Here is a 14658-nt window from a genome sequence, read left to right as displayed (position 1 = left end):
CAAACAATAAAGACTTAACATCGCCTGGGTAGTCTGCAGTCAAATCCAAATTAAACTAACCAAACCCCCCAAAAATGGTGCTTTTTTTTTTCAGCCGAGACGCATCACATCGCCAGCCACTGCGCACAGTAAAAGATGCAATGCTTGTTTGATTTGCCACATTCTGTATTTTCATAATTCCACACTTTGCTTTTTTTAAGATGCCCATTTCACTGGTCATGTACTCCCTTAGCCAATAGCAGAGCTAGGTAATGAAGTATGCCCACCTCCTGTTAGTTATCAGTGAGGAGACAATTGTAGTGGCTGATTACTTTTAACTTTCTCCTCTCAAAAATATCGTGCCAAGTTTTTCCTGGTGTAGTTGCACATTTTTCCATTTGTTTTAGAAATTAACAAGTATTCGAAACTTGATCAAAGTATATAAGTAGTAATTTTGTTTAGAATACCCGATTACACGAATATTCAGATTTACCCCTAGTTGGTACAGTACTATATTTTCAAGAAGTATAGTGCAATCTGTTTATAAGAATCAACCTCATAATGATCAAAACCACTGGGACAGTCATCCCTATACTTACCATGATAAAATAATCCACTTGTAAGAATCAAGCAATCCGCTTATAAGAATCTTTTCGGGGCAAACTGACTGCATGTAATACGATATTGTATCAAGTGCAATGATTTGTACAGCCAGTAAAGCTGTTTTTGAATTAGAATTTGATCACATCTCGCGCAATTAGGCACGTACGCAGCGTAGATAGTACAGTAATGCAGGAAACACTACATTGTTTGTAATCAGACAGTGAGTGCACCACTGAATTGTGCAGGTCCGTTTTGTGTTCTCTGTAAGTGAGAATTTGTTTCAATAAAGTGAATACACATTCATTGAATACATACTGAGTAGAGCACTGTTATTGTGTGATATGCATGTAGAGGGAGTGGGATTGCAGCGTGGTGCGGTGAGGAGGGATGGATAGAGGGAGAGGGGGGATTGCAAAGCTTTGTATCTCTGCTTAGTGAAAAACTGTGAGATTTGCATCGCTACTGAAAATATGTAAACCACAGATGCTTAAATGCAGTGGTAGTCCTGACAGTAAAATACTGCACTGTAATGGCATTTTAATTCAAAGGTCATTACACGTAACACGGCACGGTAGTTAAACTAGGCACCCTCACAAGACGATCGCTTCTCAAGTATACTGTAGTAAATTAGGATTCTGGATTTACAGTTTAAAAACACACTGTGGTGGGGAAACAACCTAATAAAACAAAACAAACAAACTAAAGCTAGCTCTCAGTTGGAGCACTAACTAAACAACACTTTGTGTGGTCCCTGTCTAACATCAGGGCGGATAAGCCGTTTACCCAACTAAACAAATACAAATCAAACAGTTCATACATGCTCCCCGGAAATACAAATGTGCTGTGATTACTTTACTTATTTGCACAGTATAGCACTGGAACAAACAGATCTCTTACTCGCTCTTTGGTTTTGGTTTCTTTATCTATCTTCTGCTTCCAAAATGCACGCACGCTTCCACTTCCTTACTCCTCTATACCCCCCATCACAAAGCTATCAGCTAAGCCCTTTTTATCGAGGTGTCATTAAATTTAACAAGTAGTCAACCAATTGACCATTATCCTTAATCTGTTAAGGAAACAAGCAACTATCATTGGAAACCTGCACAAGGAATCATCAAACCTCAAAATGGAGCAAGGTAACCAGTGGTGTACCACAGGGATCAGTATTAGGTCCTCTACTATTCCTAATCTACATTAATGATTTAGATTCTGGTATAGTAAGCAAACTTGTTAAATTTGCAGATGACACAAAAATAGGAGGAGTGGCAAACGCTGTTGCAGCAGCAAAGGTCATTCAAAAAGATCTAGGCAGCATTCAGAACTGGGCAGACACATGGCAAATGACATTTAATAGAGAAAAGTGTAAAGTACTGCATGCAGGCAATAAAAATGTGCATTATAAATATCATATGGGAGATACTGAAATTGAAGAAGGAATCTATGAAAAAGACCTAGGAGTTTATGTTGACTCAGAAATGTCTTCATCTAGACAATGTGGGGAAGTTATAAAAAAGGGCAACAAGATGCTTGGATATATTGTGAGAAGTGTTGAATTTAAATCAAGGGAAGTAATGTTAAAACTTTACAATACATTAGTAAGACCTAAAATATTGTGTTCAGTTCTGGTCACCTCGTTACAAAAAGGATATTGCTGCTCTAGAAAGAATGCAAAGAAGAGCAACCAGAATTATCCCGGGTTTAAAAGGCATGACATATGCGGACAGGCTAAAATAATTGAATCTATTCAGTCTTGAACAAAGAAGACTATGCGGTGATCTGATTCAAGCATTCAAAAATCCTAAAAGGTATAGACAATTTCGATCCAGGGGACTTTTTTGACCTGAAAAAATAAACAAGGACCAAGGGTCACAAATGGAGATTAGATAAAGGGGCATTCAGAACAGAAAATAGGAGGCATTTTTTTACACAGAGAATTGTGAGGGTATGGAACCAACTCCCCAGTAATGTTGTTGAAGCTGACACCCTGGGATCCTTCAAGAAGCTGCTTAATGAGATTCTGGGATCAATAAGCTACTAACAACCAAACAAGCAAGATGGGCTGAATGGCCTCCTCTAGTTTGTTCTTATGTTCTTCTCAGTATCGCAACGTATTATCCTCGATCACATTCCATGAGTTCCCTTTTCTTTTCAATTGCTCTTCCTGCCATTTTGGAAAGAGCTTTGAAACAGATTTTAAAGTTATAAGTGTAAAAATGTTGTCAGGATATGAACAATGAAAAGAACAATTACAGGTACGTTATTTAAACAGTTGTAGCAACATGTGGGGATGTATAAAGCTATTTTTTTCAGAACTCCGCTACTTATTCTTTTAAAGCACCATAAGCTAAGGGTTTATTGCTTGATCTCAACAGAGAGCTGAGTCTGGAGGTATGTATATCAACTTGAACAGAATAAACAGATTATTAACCTGTTTTGACATTATTCAGAGATGTACATTTTTCCTGAGAATGTACTTTTGACAATCGTGGAGAAGCAGTTATGTAGGTCTGCCTTGTTCCTGGTTGTCCATTATATATATATATATATATATATATATATATATATATATATATATATATATATATATATATATATATATACTGAGTTTCATTGGCCCTTGCGTTATTTGTTTTGATATAATGCATAACCAAACTGGAACTGGCCTACCCCCTTCAGGAATTTCCAAAATCTAGAAAACTATAGTACGATGACGGTATGATGACATAAAAAATCTAGAAAAAGAACGCTCCATTCTGGGTGACAGAAGTCGTTGCTGACATGGCCATTCAGCATTATTATTATTATTATTTATTTCTTAGCAGACGCCCTTATCCAGGGCGACTTACAATCGTAAAGCATTGGGGATTACTGGAAAAGATTTGAGGTGCCACTGCACTTGTGGGGACAGAAAAAACATAAGTCAGGTTTCAGCTCTCAAATTCATAATACAGAAAACTAATTTGGAATAAATATATATATATATTTAATTATAATACAGAACTATAATCAGCAATGCTTACAATTGTCGAGAGAACCCAACAATCGGTTTCCACAGCAGTCAAATGGAATTGCACACAATTTTTATTTCAGTAATGCTTTTCTCTGTTTTTGAGTGGGTAAAGTTATCTTTTGAGGGATACCAAGATATTTAACAGACAAGGGTACAGAGCAGGAATTGGCAATGCATCTTTCATCCTTCATTTGTCATTCATAGAGACAACATCATGGGGTAGCACTGCTCTTAAAATAATTGTAGCTAACAAAATAATTCCAAAAATCAAATGTGCAGTTTTGAATATATTGCAAACATTATACTACACTATGTTCTCAGTTTCCAAGTCTTCTCAGAATATCTGTTACACTTCCTGGTTATTCCACCTCAGCAGTGAATTATACTGGTCAAAGTATGTTATTGGCTGAAAGCATGTCTGTTGACAGGAGAAGCAGCTGGTTTGTTTATGATTGGAAAGAGGTGATTGAAAGGGTTGGGACATTTTCACCGTCCATTTTAAATGACAATGCAAGTGGAAGACTATGATTTTTTTTTTTCTTAACAAAATGGAGTGCCATCTATCATGTGAAAGTAAAATATATCTTTACTAAAACATTATTTTGTTAGCTTCAATCACTTTTTTTGCATATATTTGTAGGGGGTAAAATATTCCACCGAGAAAACACCACAAACCAGCAACAAAATGGCACTGTGCTACAGGTTTCATAAAGGGCTTCCATTGTGAATGTGTATGTGTGAACAGAAGGATACTGAATCACTAGTTAATATGCAAATTAGGCAACAACAACAAGCCTAATTTAACCTTTTCTGAATCCCTCATGCAAGTGTAAATTTGCTGTTTAAATTTACTGACTGAATAGATGAACAAAAACTGATGATTTCAGCTATCAGTGCTGAGCTAAGCTATGCCTTTTTTAAAATAATAAAGCATTAATTCCTCCAGTTGTAGACAATTTGCAAACCCACTGCTGCTGCAATAACTACTGCAAATTTATCAGACCACTTAATAACTTCAGCTTGTAAGTGTTATGGAAATTTGTGGGCAAAACTTTGTCCTGTGACCGAAGATGGCCGCCTTATTGGGATCATGTGACTTTTTAAAGGCCTAACGCTTCTGGCTATTGGCTTTAAATTGGTACTCCTATGATTTATGTGACTCCTTAGGTCAACTTCACTCATGGGTGTCGTACCATAAATAATTATCTCTTTTGTGGCAGAGTTTTTGCAAAGCTGCCCTCCTGCCCCAGTGTCAAAACTGCATATCTCAGAAACAATTTGAGGTAGTAACTTAATATATTAAGGGTTATAAACCTACACGATTAAAGTGTTGGTGAGCATGACATTGACCTCTGACTTCACATGACTCCAATATTGAGGTCATGTGACATTTTACAGTACATAGAGATGCACTTTGAGCTACTTTCTTAATGTTTGATTCACAAGTATTCCTTGATATTTCTTACTGAAGTTCTATCACTGATGTTGTCCAGTATATGTTAACCTTTTCACTGCTGCATTGCTTTAACCTCTGGCCATGTCAGTTATACAGACATGCTTTGATATAGGATCTTTATGATTGGTTGACAGTTGTATTCTATGATTCTCTCAATAAAGTTCCATTACAGGTGGTGTCCAGTAATGATCAACTGCTTCAGTGACACATTATTTTAACTTCTGAATATATTTTGATACAGAACACTGTACTGTGTCTATGCAAGCTGTATTATATGATTCTCTCAACAAAGTTCTGTCCAAGTTCAATCAATCATACATGCCAACAGTCCCTATATGGTCGGGACAGTCCCGATTTCCTAGCAAATGTCCCACATCCCGATGCATAAGAAGAAAGTCCCGATATTTACACATAGAAATATATATATATTCTGCACAGTAGAGTTAGAGAAAACCACTCGCTGTGCTCTTTGTGCGGCTGACACATCTGCTGATCACTAACTTACTGGTACACAAAGTACAAAGGTAAGAACGCTTCATTGTGTCTGTGTTCACTGTCATGCTTGTGGTGTTCATCTATTACATGATAATGATTTTTTTTTTTTGCGTATGACCCCTCGCATGTGCATGATGCTCATATGACATTCTCCTTAGATTATGCTTCTGCGGATACTTGTTTTTGTTTCTCAATGGTTTTTGGAAGAATCGTAAAAAAAAGTTATTGAACCATAGAATCTGTAAAACTGTTTGGGTTGTATATACATACCACCAATGGAATTAATAAGTTTTATTAGACAAACAATTGCATATGTAAATACTAAACCATAACTTTGCTTTGGATATGTTGGTTGGCATTTTCAGTAATTGATAAACGCCTAATTATTCAGCACTTCTAGGCTATTGATGTTCGGCAAACATAGTAGAATAATGGCAGGATTAATATAGCTGTAGCAGCTATACTTGAATAATCTGATAATCAGCACAAGTAAAAAAGCATTTAAATATAGAAAGACCATATTTTTTTGCATTTTAATGAATATGAAAGTCCAATTAAAGTGTGATAAAAAAAAACAACTATTTTCTTTTATCATATCACTAGCAAAACATTTACAAATAATTTAAATTGTATTTTTTGTGCGTGTGTGTTTTTTTTGGGGGGGGGGGTGGCAAAAGCATAATGAAAAATATTAAGAATTTCAGGATAAAATCTAATATTAAAAAGAAGAAAAAATGGGCATATTTAATTAAACTACACTTCATTTGAAGTGCTTATCTTGGTGAGCGTTTGTTGTGGATATCCCATGAATCTGTAAAAAGTGTTTATGCTATAAAAAATGTCTGTTAAATTGTTAAACATCTAATCATTATAATTGTGCTATGTTTATAAACATACAATTATGTATACAATTAAACATACAATTATAAAATTCTCTGGAATTTTATAAAACCATTATTTCAGAAAAAGAGAAAGTGGCAACTGGGCTAGCAAAAACTAAGGAGGCTTTACAACATGAGATAAGTGTGAGTATTTTGTTAGCTTTCAATGCATTGCTTAGTGGGCTCAATTTTATTTCCTCAGACAATGATGTCATTTTATATCTTATATTCGTGGGTTGGAATTACTGGAATTAAAATTGAATCTGAAATTGCCTTTGACCGCAGAGGCATACTAAATTTCCCTAGACTACCGTAAACATTGCTTAGATAATTATACTGTAATTATGCATTCTAAAAAAAGAAAAAGAAAGAAGGTGGCTAGCTAGAGGTTTATTTTTAATTTTTATTTTTTTAAAATATTTATTTCACATTTGTATTCCATATTTTGAATTTGAACCTCTCTAGGTTGTTCTAGAGGGTATAAAGAGAATCACACACAATTGTAGGTGATTGGCAGTCAGTAATTGGGGATTAACACATTTTCATGAGGTTTTATTCTAGTTCATGAATACCTAACAATTTTAAACATGTTGAAATGATTTATTCAGATTATCCAAGTATTTTCACAGCCATAATATATAAACCCCTGCATGCTAAGTGTGTTTGTGACTATGGCAGTATCTTTACAAGCTCTATTCTATGATTCTCTCAATAAAGTGAACATATAAATATATCTTTTCAAATTTACATTTGACTTCTTTGCTAACCATTCATGTTTGAAATAATATCCCCTTTGATTATGCTACCAGGGGTGCTTTGTTTTTGTTCACTAAAAACTCCCTTTTCTAGTTTAGAAATAATATTGGAGTTTACATCTTCACAATTATTATTTTGTTTTTAGTTTCACTTTTGACTGGTACAGCAAAGGTCTACATTTATTGCTTGTTGAAATTGAGAAAATATTACAGTAAGAAAAGAGAGGTCCATAAAAGGGAATCTTGTGGGTTTTTAGATTACTAAAACAGACAGCAAATAAGACTAGTAGATCAGCAACCATGTCATATAATCTGGAAGCAGTTAGTGGGTTAGAACTATGACTGAGGTATAAAAACTGCATTGTGAACAGTGTTAAAAAAGCACTACTCTCTGAATGTCACATTCTGATGTAATGCAATCATATCCCCCTGCTTCTCATTACTGATTTTGAAAATGAATTACTGTTGTTAAATGCATCGAGAGTTAAAAAATAAATACAGATACAAATAGGTTGCCAATAAAATAAGTCGAGTGTCTGGCACTAGCTCAGTCAGTCAGTAACCAATAAGCGTAGAAACCAAAACAATGTGCCATAAGAAAAAAGAAAAAATAAGATGTGTGTTGAAATATTGGAGAAACAGAAATGTTAGTGTAGCAGTGACTGGTCAGTCTACCAAGCGATCACCCGGGGCATGTTCCTTCAGTCCCCTAGACAAAGATTCTGTACAACTGGATAAATGTGGATGCAAGACTTGCACTTTAGGCCCTAATAAATATGTGGAACTGCCACATTTCAGAATTTCCAAGTAAGCAATCAGAAGTATAACCCATCACCCCTGAACAGTGGAAGGTATTTCTTTTGAAGGTTTTTTTTTTTTTGTACCTTTATTTATTTATTTATTAAGAATGATTGGATATTTTATAATGCTAATAAAGGTGTATGTCATCAAAATCAGCTGAAATCTCTGTACGTGTTATTATATTTGTATTTTATTTATTATTTTTTTTATACAGGTTCTCAGTTCAAAGTGTGAACGCACAGGAAAGCAGCTGAATGCCTATTCAGTGAGAATTTGGACATGAAGATTGACATTGCCACTCTTATTGGAGCCATGCAGCAAGGGAGAGTAATGCAGAAACGTGATGTAAGTGGTGTGTTGTTCAGTATCAGGAGATTTTTTTATACTGGAAAGCAGTGCTAAGCAGAAAATAATTGAACTTCAACTTTGCTCTATCAAAGCTTTTGTAAGATTCTTACCTAGTTATCACAAGTTGAAATCTTATATTTCAGGTGGTGCCATCTTATCCCTTTTATTTATCAAATTAAAAGCAACATACCATGTTTAACACATAGCAAAAGCAAAATGAATAACTTCTGTTAATGATGCAAACTTTGCTTTTTAATTTTTTAGGCAGAGCTGTGGTTAATTACTTCCTTTTGGGTGATAATTGATCTCCTTCATTATCATATTAAGTTCCTAATCGCTTGCCACTGTGGTACAGACATATAATAAATGGGTTGTTTGATTTTTTTAAATAATGAAATAATTAGACTAATTAAAATCAATATATGTGCCAATATAAGGTAAAGATTTGGTATGCGGTCTCTATCTGTGTTAAGTAAAAGTCACCAGCTCAGTAAAAAAGGGATCTAATGCTGATTCATGAGCACTTGACAGTCGTTTGTTAGAATAAATTGTAGTAGCAGAGACAGCATTATTCAAGTACAAGATACTAAGTGCATTGTAAGGTCAGCAGTAAGGGCAAACGTACATATGTAGTTGTGTGCCCCCTTAAACCTGTGTTAATATATCAGATCAACGCTGGAAGGATCTCGTACAGTAATCAGAGCAAGCATTAATATAACATTGAACTTCTTTGAACAATAAGTAAGACAAAATACCAACTATCGACTTAAAGAAATAATTCCATAAATAAAGAATTATATAACATGTGCCTTTTCAACTAACACACATTCCTCATGGCACATTCCTTCTAGACATAAGAATATATAGAAGTAGAATAGAGGGATCAAAGCTGTGTCGTTCTCAGTGGGACTAATTAATATTATCCTCTGCTTATCCAGGTGGTATTCTGATAGTATAGGGTTAAACCAGGGATTATTCAATAACTTGTTGTACTGGTTGTATGCATTTTGAATTGGAAATATATGTAGGTCTGTCACATTTACATTTGTCTGTGAACGTGTAAATCTGCACGACACAGTTTAAGAAAAAAATACAAATATTAAATTCTCCCTGATAATTGGTATGACTCTTTTAACAAAAAAGTTTGTACAGCTCTGTGCTAAACTATTTGTTGCATATATTTAAGGCTGACAAAGTCCCACAGTCAAGGCAGAGGTTGTCCAAATGGATAGCAGACACATGCAGGGCTGCCTATGAGCTGGCCAACTTCAGGGGCATGGCAACTTCGTGGTCTTTATTCCATCTGTCAATGACATTTGCAATGCAGCAGTGTGGGCCACTCTCATACCTTTACTAGGTTCTACAGACTTAGGTCGTGGATCCACAAAAAAAGGAAACCTGGCTTGAAACTAAAGTATTAAGGACGACTTCCTGGTCAACCCTTACAAATATACATAGAGGTGAGTTTCTCCCTCAATTGTTAGCCCTAGCTATTAGTACTGGTGGCCATGGCTGATCTTGTGGCATTCCAGTTGTCTGCAATAATTGCCTTGTGACAGCTTTGGTATTTCTACCCATGAGGTAATGGTTACATTTTGTACTTGATAGGGAACGTTAGGTTATTAGCATAACCTGGTTCCCTGAAATAGAAATGTAACCATTAACCTTCAAGGTTGCTGCGTCTATGATTGCAGCAGTCTTGAAGGAACATTGATATTAAGATCTGTGCGTGCAGTCTATGTATGCCCTTGGGGTGGGCATGACTGCGTCACAGGCTCTGATGAGCAGTCTTTGGTATATCTATTCAGGTTACAGGGTCTTTAAGGATAAATACCCATGAGGTAATGGTTACATTTCTATTTCAGTGAATCAGTATTATGCTAATAGCCTAACATTTTGTATAATTCTACAGGTTGGTTCTCAGTATGCTGTTGTTGTACCTAATTTAGTCCCTTTCTGTAAGATTTTCTAGTCCTAAATTTAATCTGCTTGATGTAGTATGCTGCAATTCACCAATTCACGTCTCATTACCGTATTTTTATCTTCATATGCTTGTAAAAAGGCAATTAATCGGTAACATTGACTGAATTTCAATAGATTTTATTTTTTTATTGCAGTGTACCATTCTAGCAACAAATGAGTCTACTGTGGTCATAACCTTCAAAAAGCTCATAATTATTAATTCAAAAGAAATTCATAAACCATGAAGATGGCAATGACAACATCTTATTTAAGACATTCAAAAGTCTAGTGGTAAATTATATGTGCTGGACCTTAGACTGTTAATCAGCTAATGTATTTTTTTTTCCCTTTCATCTGATTTATAATGCTTGCTGAGTTTATGTGTACATTTTTTTTTCAAGTTGTTCCGTCTTTCTTGTCTTGTGAAGCAATTGACCTTTTATACGTATCCTATCATTGCTTCAATTAATTGGCAACTCGTTTAGAGTCACCTTATGTAGCTATAAATCATGGTGCTAGGACATCACTAAGAGGTCCAAAAAACTGTGTTGCATAGATTTTAATCCTACATCATGTTTAATTTAAAAGACAGAGAGCTTCCCCTTTGTATTATTTACAAATAGTAAAACATCCAAAAATAATTAAAAAAATAAAATAAAAATAGATTTTGAATTAGTTTGGTTTTACGTACATGTAAAACTGATTGGTAATTTTTGCAAAAATATACACTAATCCTATTTTTTCATGGCTTTACAATGTCTCGCTATCGCATTATCCATATTGTGGTTTTTTTTCACATTTATGTTCTGCTATACATATTTTTAAATTTATTTTTGTTTTGTTGGTGAGTTCTTTGTTCCATTCTTTGGCATGATTTCCATTACACGAGAGTAGATGTTAAAACTTCATGCTGATTTGAACTCGGCTTTCGCCAAGATAAGCACCAACTAAGACGTAGCTTTACAGTAAACTAATGTGATCCATAAGTGTCTCCATCCACTTGCGCTTCCTTCCATATGATGATGTAGATATCCTTCTGTCAGGTGTTGATGGCTGAAGTGTAATGCTGGCTCCAGGGATCAGCTAATTTTGCCTCCCTAGCACATCAGCACACACAACGGCTGCAATGCTGGCTCCGGGGATCAACCACAGTGCGGTCTCCCCAGCGCATCAGCATGACAACCGTCTGGATTGAGCTAAGTAGGGTACATCTCTGGGGTCTTCAAGTGGGCACCTTCCATCCTCGGTGTTTCGTCGACTAGCCCACGACACCTCAAGAGGGCTCGATGGTGATTCTGGCATCCCAGAATCACCCCCCTCCGTCCCCCACTCAACTCAGCCCAGCTTACTTACCTGTACATCAGCGTTTCTTTCTTTCTCTTGTGCTTGAGATCCCCAGCCAGAATCTTTCCGTCTCAACCACAGCCAGTTGCTGCTCTTCTCTGCTGCTTCAGATAAGTTCTTCACTGTGCGACGCAACTCTTGGCCACTGAATCCGACGTCTCTGAGAAACCGGGTTGTAGAGTGTGCCACAAATCCTCGACAACCCACCTCCACTGGGTAAACTCGGACTCTCCATCCTCGCTGTTCCGCTTCAGTGGCTAGTTGAGCATACTGCAGTTTCTTCCTCTCATACGCCTCATCTACAGCATCCTCCCATGGCACTGTTAACTCTACCAGGTGAACAAGGCGTGCTGATCCAGACCACAAGACAATATCTGGTGGAAGGTTAGTGGTGGCAATCTCAGGTGGAAAAATAAGCCGTTGACCAACATCTGCCAGCATTTTCCAGTCTCTAGCAGCTTCCAGTTGTCCTGAGCGAGGATTGGTTTTAACACCTTTCCTTGGTGGTTGCTCTCCTGGACGGAGGAATGTTGTCTTTTGTGTGTAATGTTTTGATGGAACAGGTGGCAACTTATTGGTCATATTACGCTTGTCTTCCAATGCTAAGGCCAAACATCGCAGCACCTGGTCATGGCGTCAAGTAAACCGTCCTTGGCTAAGAGCCACCTTACATCCTGTCAAAATGTGCCTTAATGTTGCAGGTGATGAACACAAAGGACATGACGGATCCTCTCCTACCCAGAGGTTTAGGTTCTGTGGTGATGGGAGAACATCATATGTTGACCTGATGGAAACTGATCCTGCTCTGTTCCATTGACCATAGGTCTTGCCAGCCAATCTTGCGTTGTTCCACACTCTCCCATCTCATCCATTCTCCCTGCTTGGCCTGGGAAATGGCCTTTATACACCTCATCCTCTCCTCCTGCTTTTGCACCTCATTGACTACCATCTTCCTCCGTTGAGCTGGGGCTGCCTTGTGCCACGTAGGAGGAGCTGAACTGAGACCAAGACCCCCTCTTCCATGCTGAACTTGCCCCATGATATCACCAATTCGAAGGGCACCCTTTGCATCCTCCACAGCTTTCTTTGCCTCCCACTTTCTTCCAGTTTTCAGCACAGGTGCTGCCTCCCTTATGCATTTGTCGCGTGACTCTACTAATGTCATTTCCAGTCTGACCTTGGCGCACTTAAACTCCTCGGTTAGAGCGGATGCTGGTAGCTGCAGTATTCCTTTACCATAAAGTCCCACTCTACTGAGGCAGCGTGGAACTCCCAACCATTTCCTGATGTATGAACTGATTAAAGCTTCCAGCTTCTCTACTGTTGTCAAAGAAACCTTATACACAGTCAGTGGCCACAGCAACCTCGGCAGTAGACCAAACTGAAAGCACCAGAGTTTTAGTTTGCCTGGTAAAGCGCTGCTGTCTATGCTCTTCAACCCTTCCACTGCTTGTTGTCTAACTTCTCCCACACGAACTATGTCCTTTAGATCCCCGTCGTACCATCTCCCAAGACTCTTATCTGGCTTCTCAGACACTGTTGGTATTGCCTCACCATTAATGAAGAACGTTTTATCTACTACTTTACCTTTAATTGGTTACTTGGCTCTGTATTCATCTGTTTTTATAAAAGTCAGCTTTTAGTTGTCTGTTTCCTTCCTTTCCTCTGTCTCCCAAATGTAACTGGATGTCAAACCAAACTTTACTAACAAGACCAGTAGCTGTGTCAGGGTTTAGGGCATCAGAATGTCTAATAATTTGAATGTCTCTGTTATTGCGAGGTGATGATGTGTTTTATCCCGGCCTTGTCATCTCAGTTTTTTAATTGTACCCACAGACACAGTGTGATGGGCCAACTTTACATTTTCTTTAGTTTTGGGAGAGTTGCTTTAATTAATTGATGCAGCGTCGTTTTGTAACAATTCATCAATTGTCATGGGTGCGAACAGTTCAAAAGTGATGTCTTCAGTATCTTCCATGACAGCAGGTATTTTGACAGGTGTTTTCTTTCATTTTGGTGGCGCAGTGATACGTGGTTAGCACAGATGCAGTCATTTGCCTTTGTTCCTAAGTAGTTCCTAATTGTGACATTTGTTCTGGATATTGTAACGGCTTGGAGCATTCTAACACTCAATTTTACAACAGAAGTTACATTTTAAAGAGATACAGTATATAATTCACTGTTTTTAAATCTGTTGTAACTTATTAGACTCATACTTAAGTCGTCGCAGTATACTGTATAGTAATAGTCAAATTGAAGGAAAAAACTGTAATTCAGATTTAATGTAAAGCAAATGTCATATTTCATGTTATAAAATGAATTTGTGGTGAAACTTTAATTCCTTCATTCTTATGTGCTTCTGAAAAAAGAAGAAAAGTTCCTCATTGATTCTCTGTTTTTCTGATTTGTGTCGCTAGTTCTGTTCACTTACCCTAAGGACCGTTCCATTCGAGTATGTTGTGGGACCAACTGTTTGCAGCTCAGAAATATAGTATTCCCTATTTGTGCTTTTATTTACATGTATTGTTTAGTTTAAGATTCTGGATATTTATAGAATATAAAATATAATGAAATATGAACACCATTTCTTATGTCTGAGCGGTGTGCTTACCTGTTGATAGCTTATTGTTCTTGTTTTTACCATTGGTAATGGGAAAATTGTTATAAAAGTTTACCCTGGTAAAATTGCAAATATGCACTACCAGACATCTATGGGCTTTACCATGTTTACATATCCATTACCATGCTTTCAGTGTGCTTTATTACACTTTACCACACTTTTAGTATGGTAAACTTTAAAGGGGAAGTCACACAGTAACAGAGTGACTGACACTTGACTGTTTTCAATTTAGTCCAATGCCTGTATTTACACCCTTTTATAGGAAATGTAATAACTCTAGGCAATATTACAACACTACAGCGGCTGGTGTTTAAAAATGACTAGAACTGAGTAACTAAACATGCTTCTTAATTAGCATAACTGGTGTCTGGAAAGAGAGATATTGAAGGGACACGCATATCTGA

This window comes from Acipenser ruthenus, chromosome 3 (assembly GCF_902713425.1).
Source record: "Acipenser ruthenus chromosome 3, fAciRut3.2 maternal haplotype, whole genome shotgun sequence".
NCBI classification, from domain to species: domain Eukaryota; kingdom Metazoa; phylum Chordata; class Actinopteri; order Acipenseriformes; family Acipenseridae; genus Acipenser; species Acipenser ruthenus.
Note: the sequence above shows the minus strand (reverse complement) of the source record.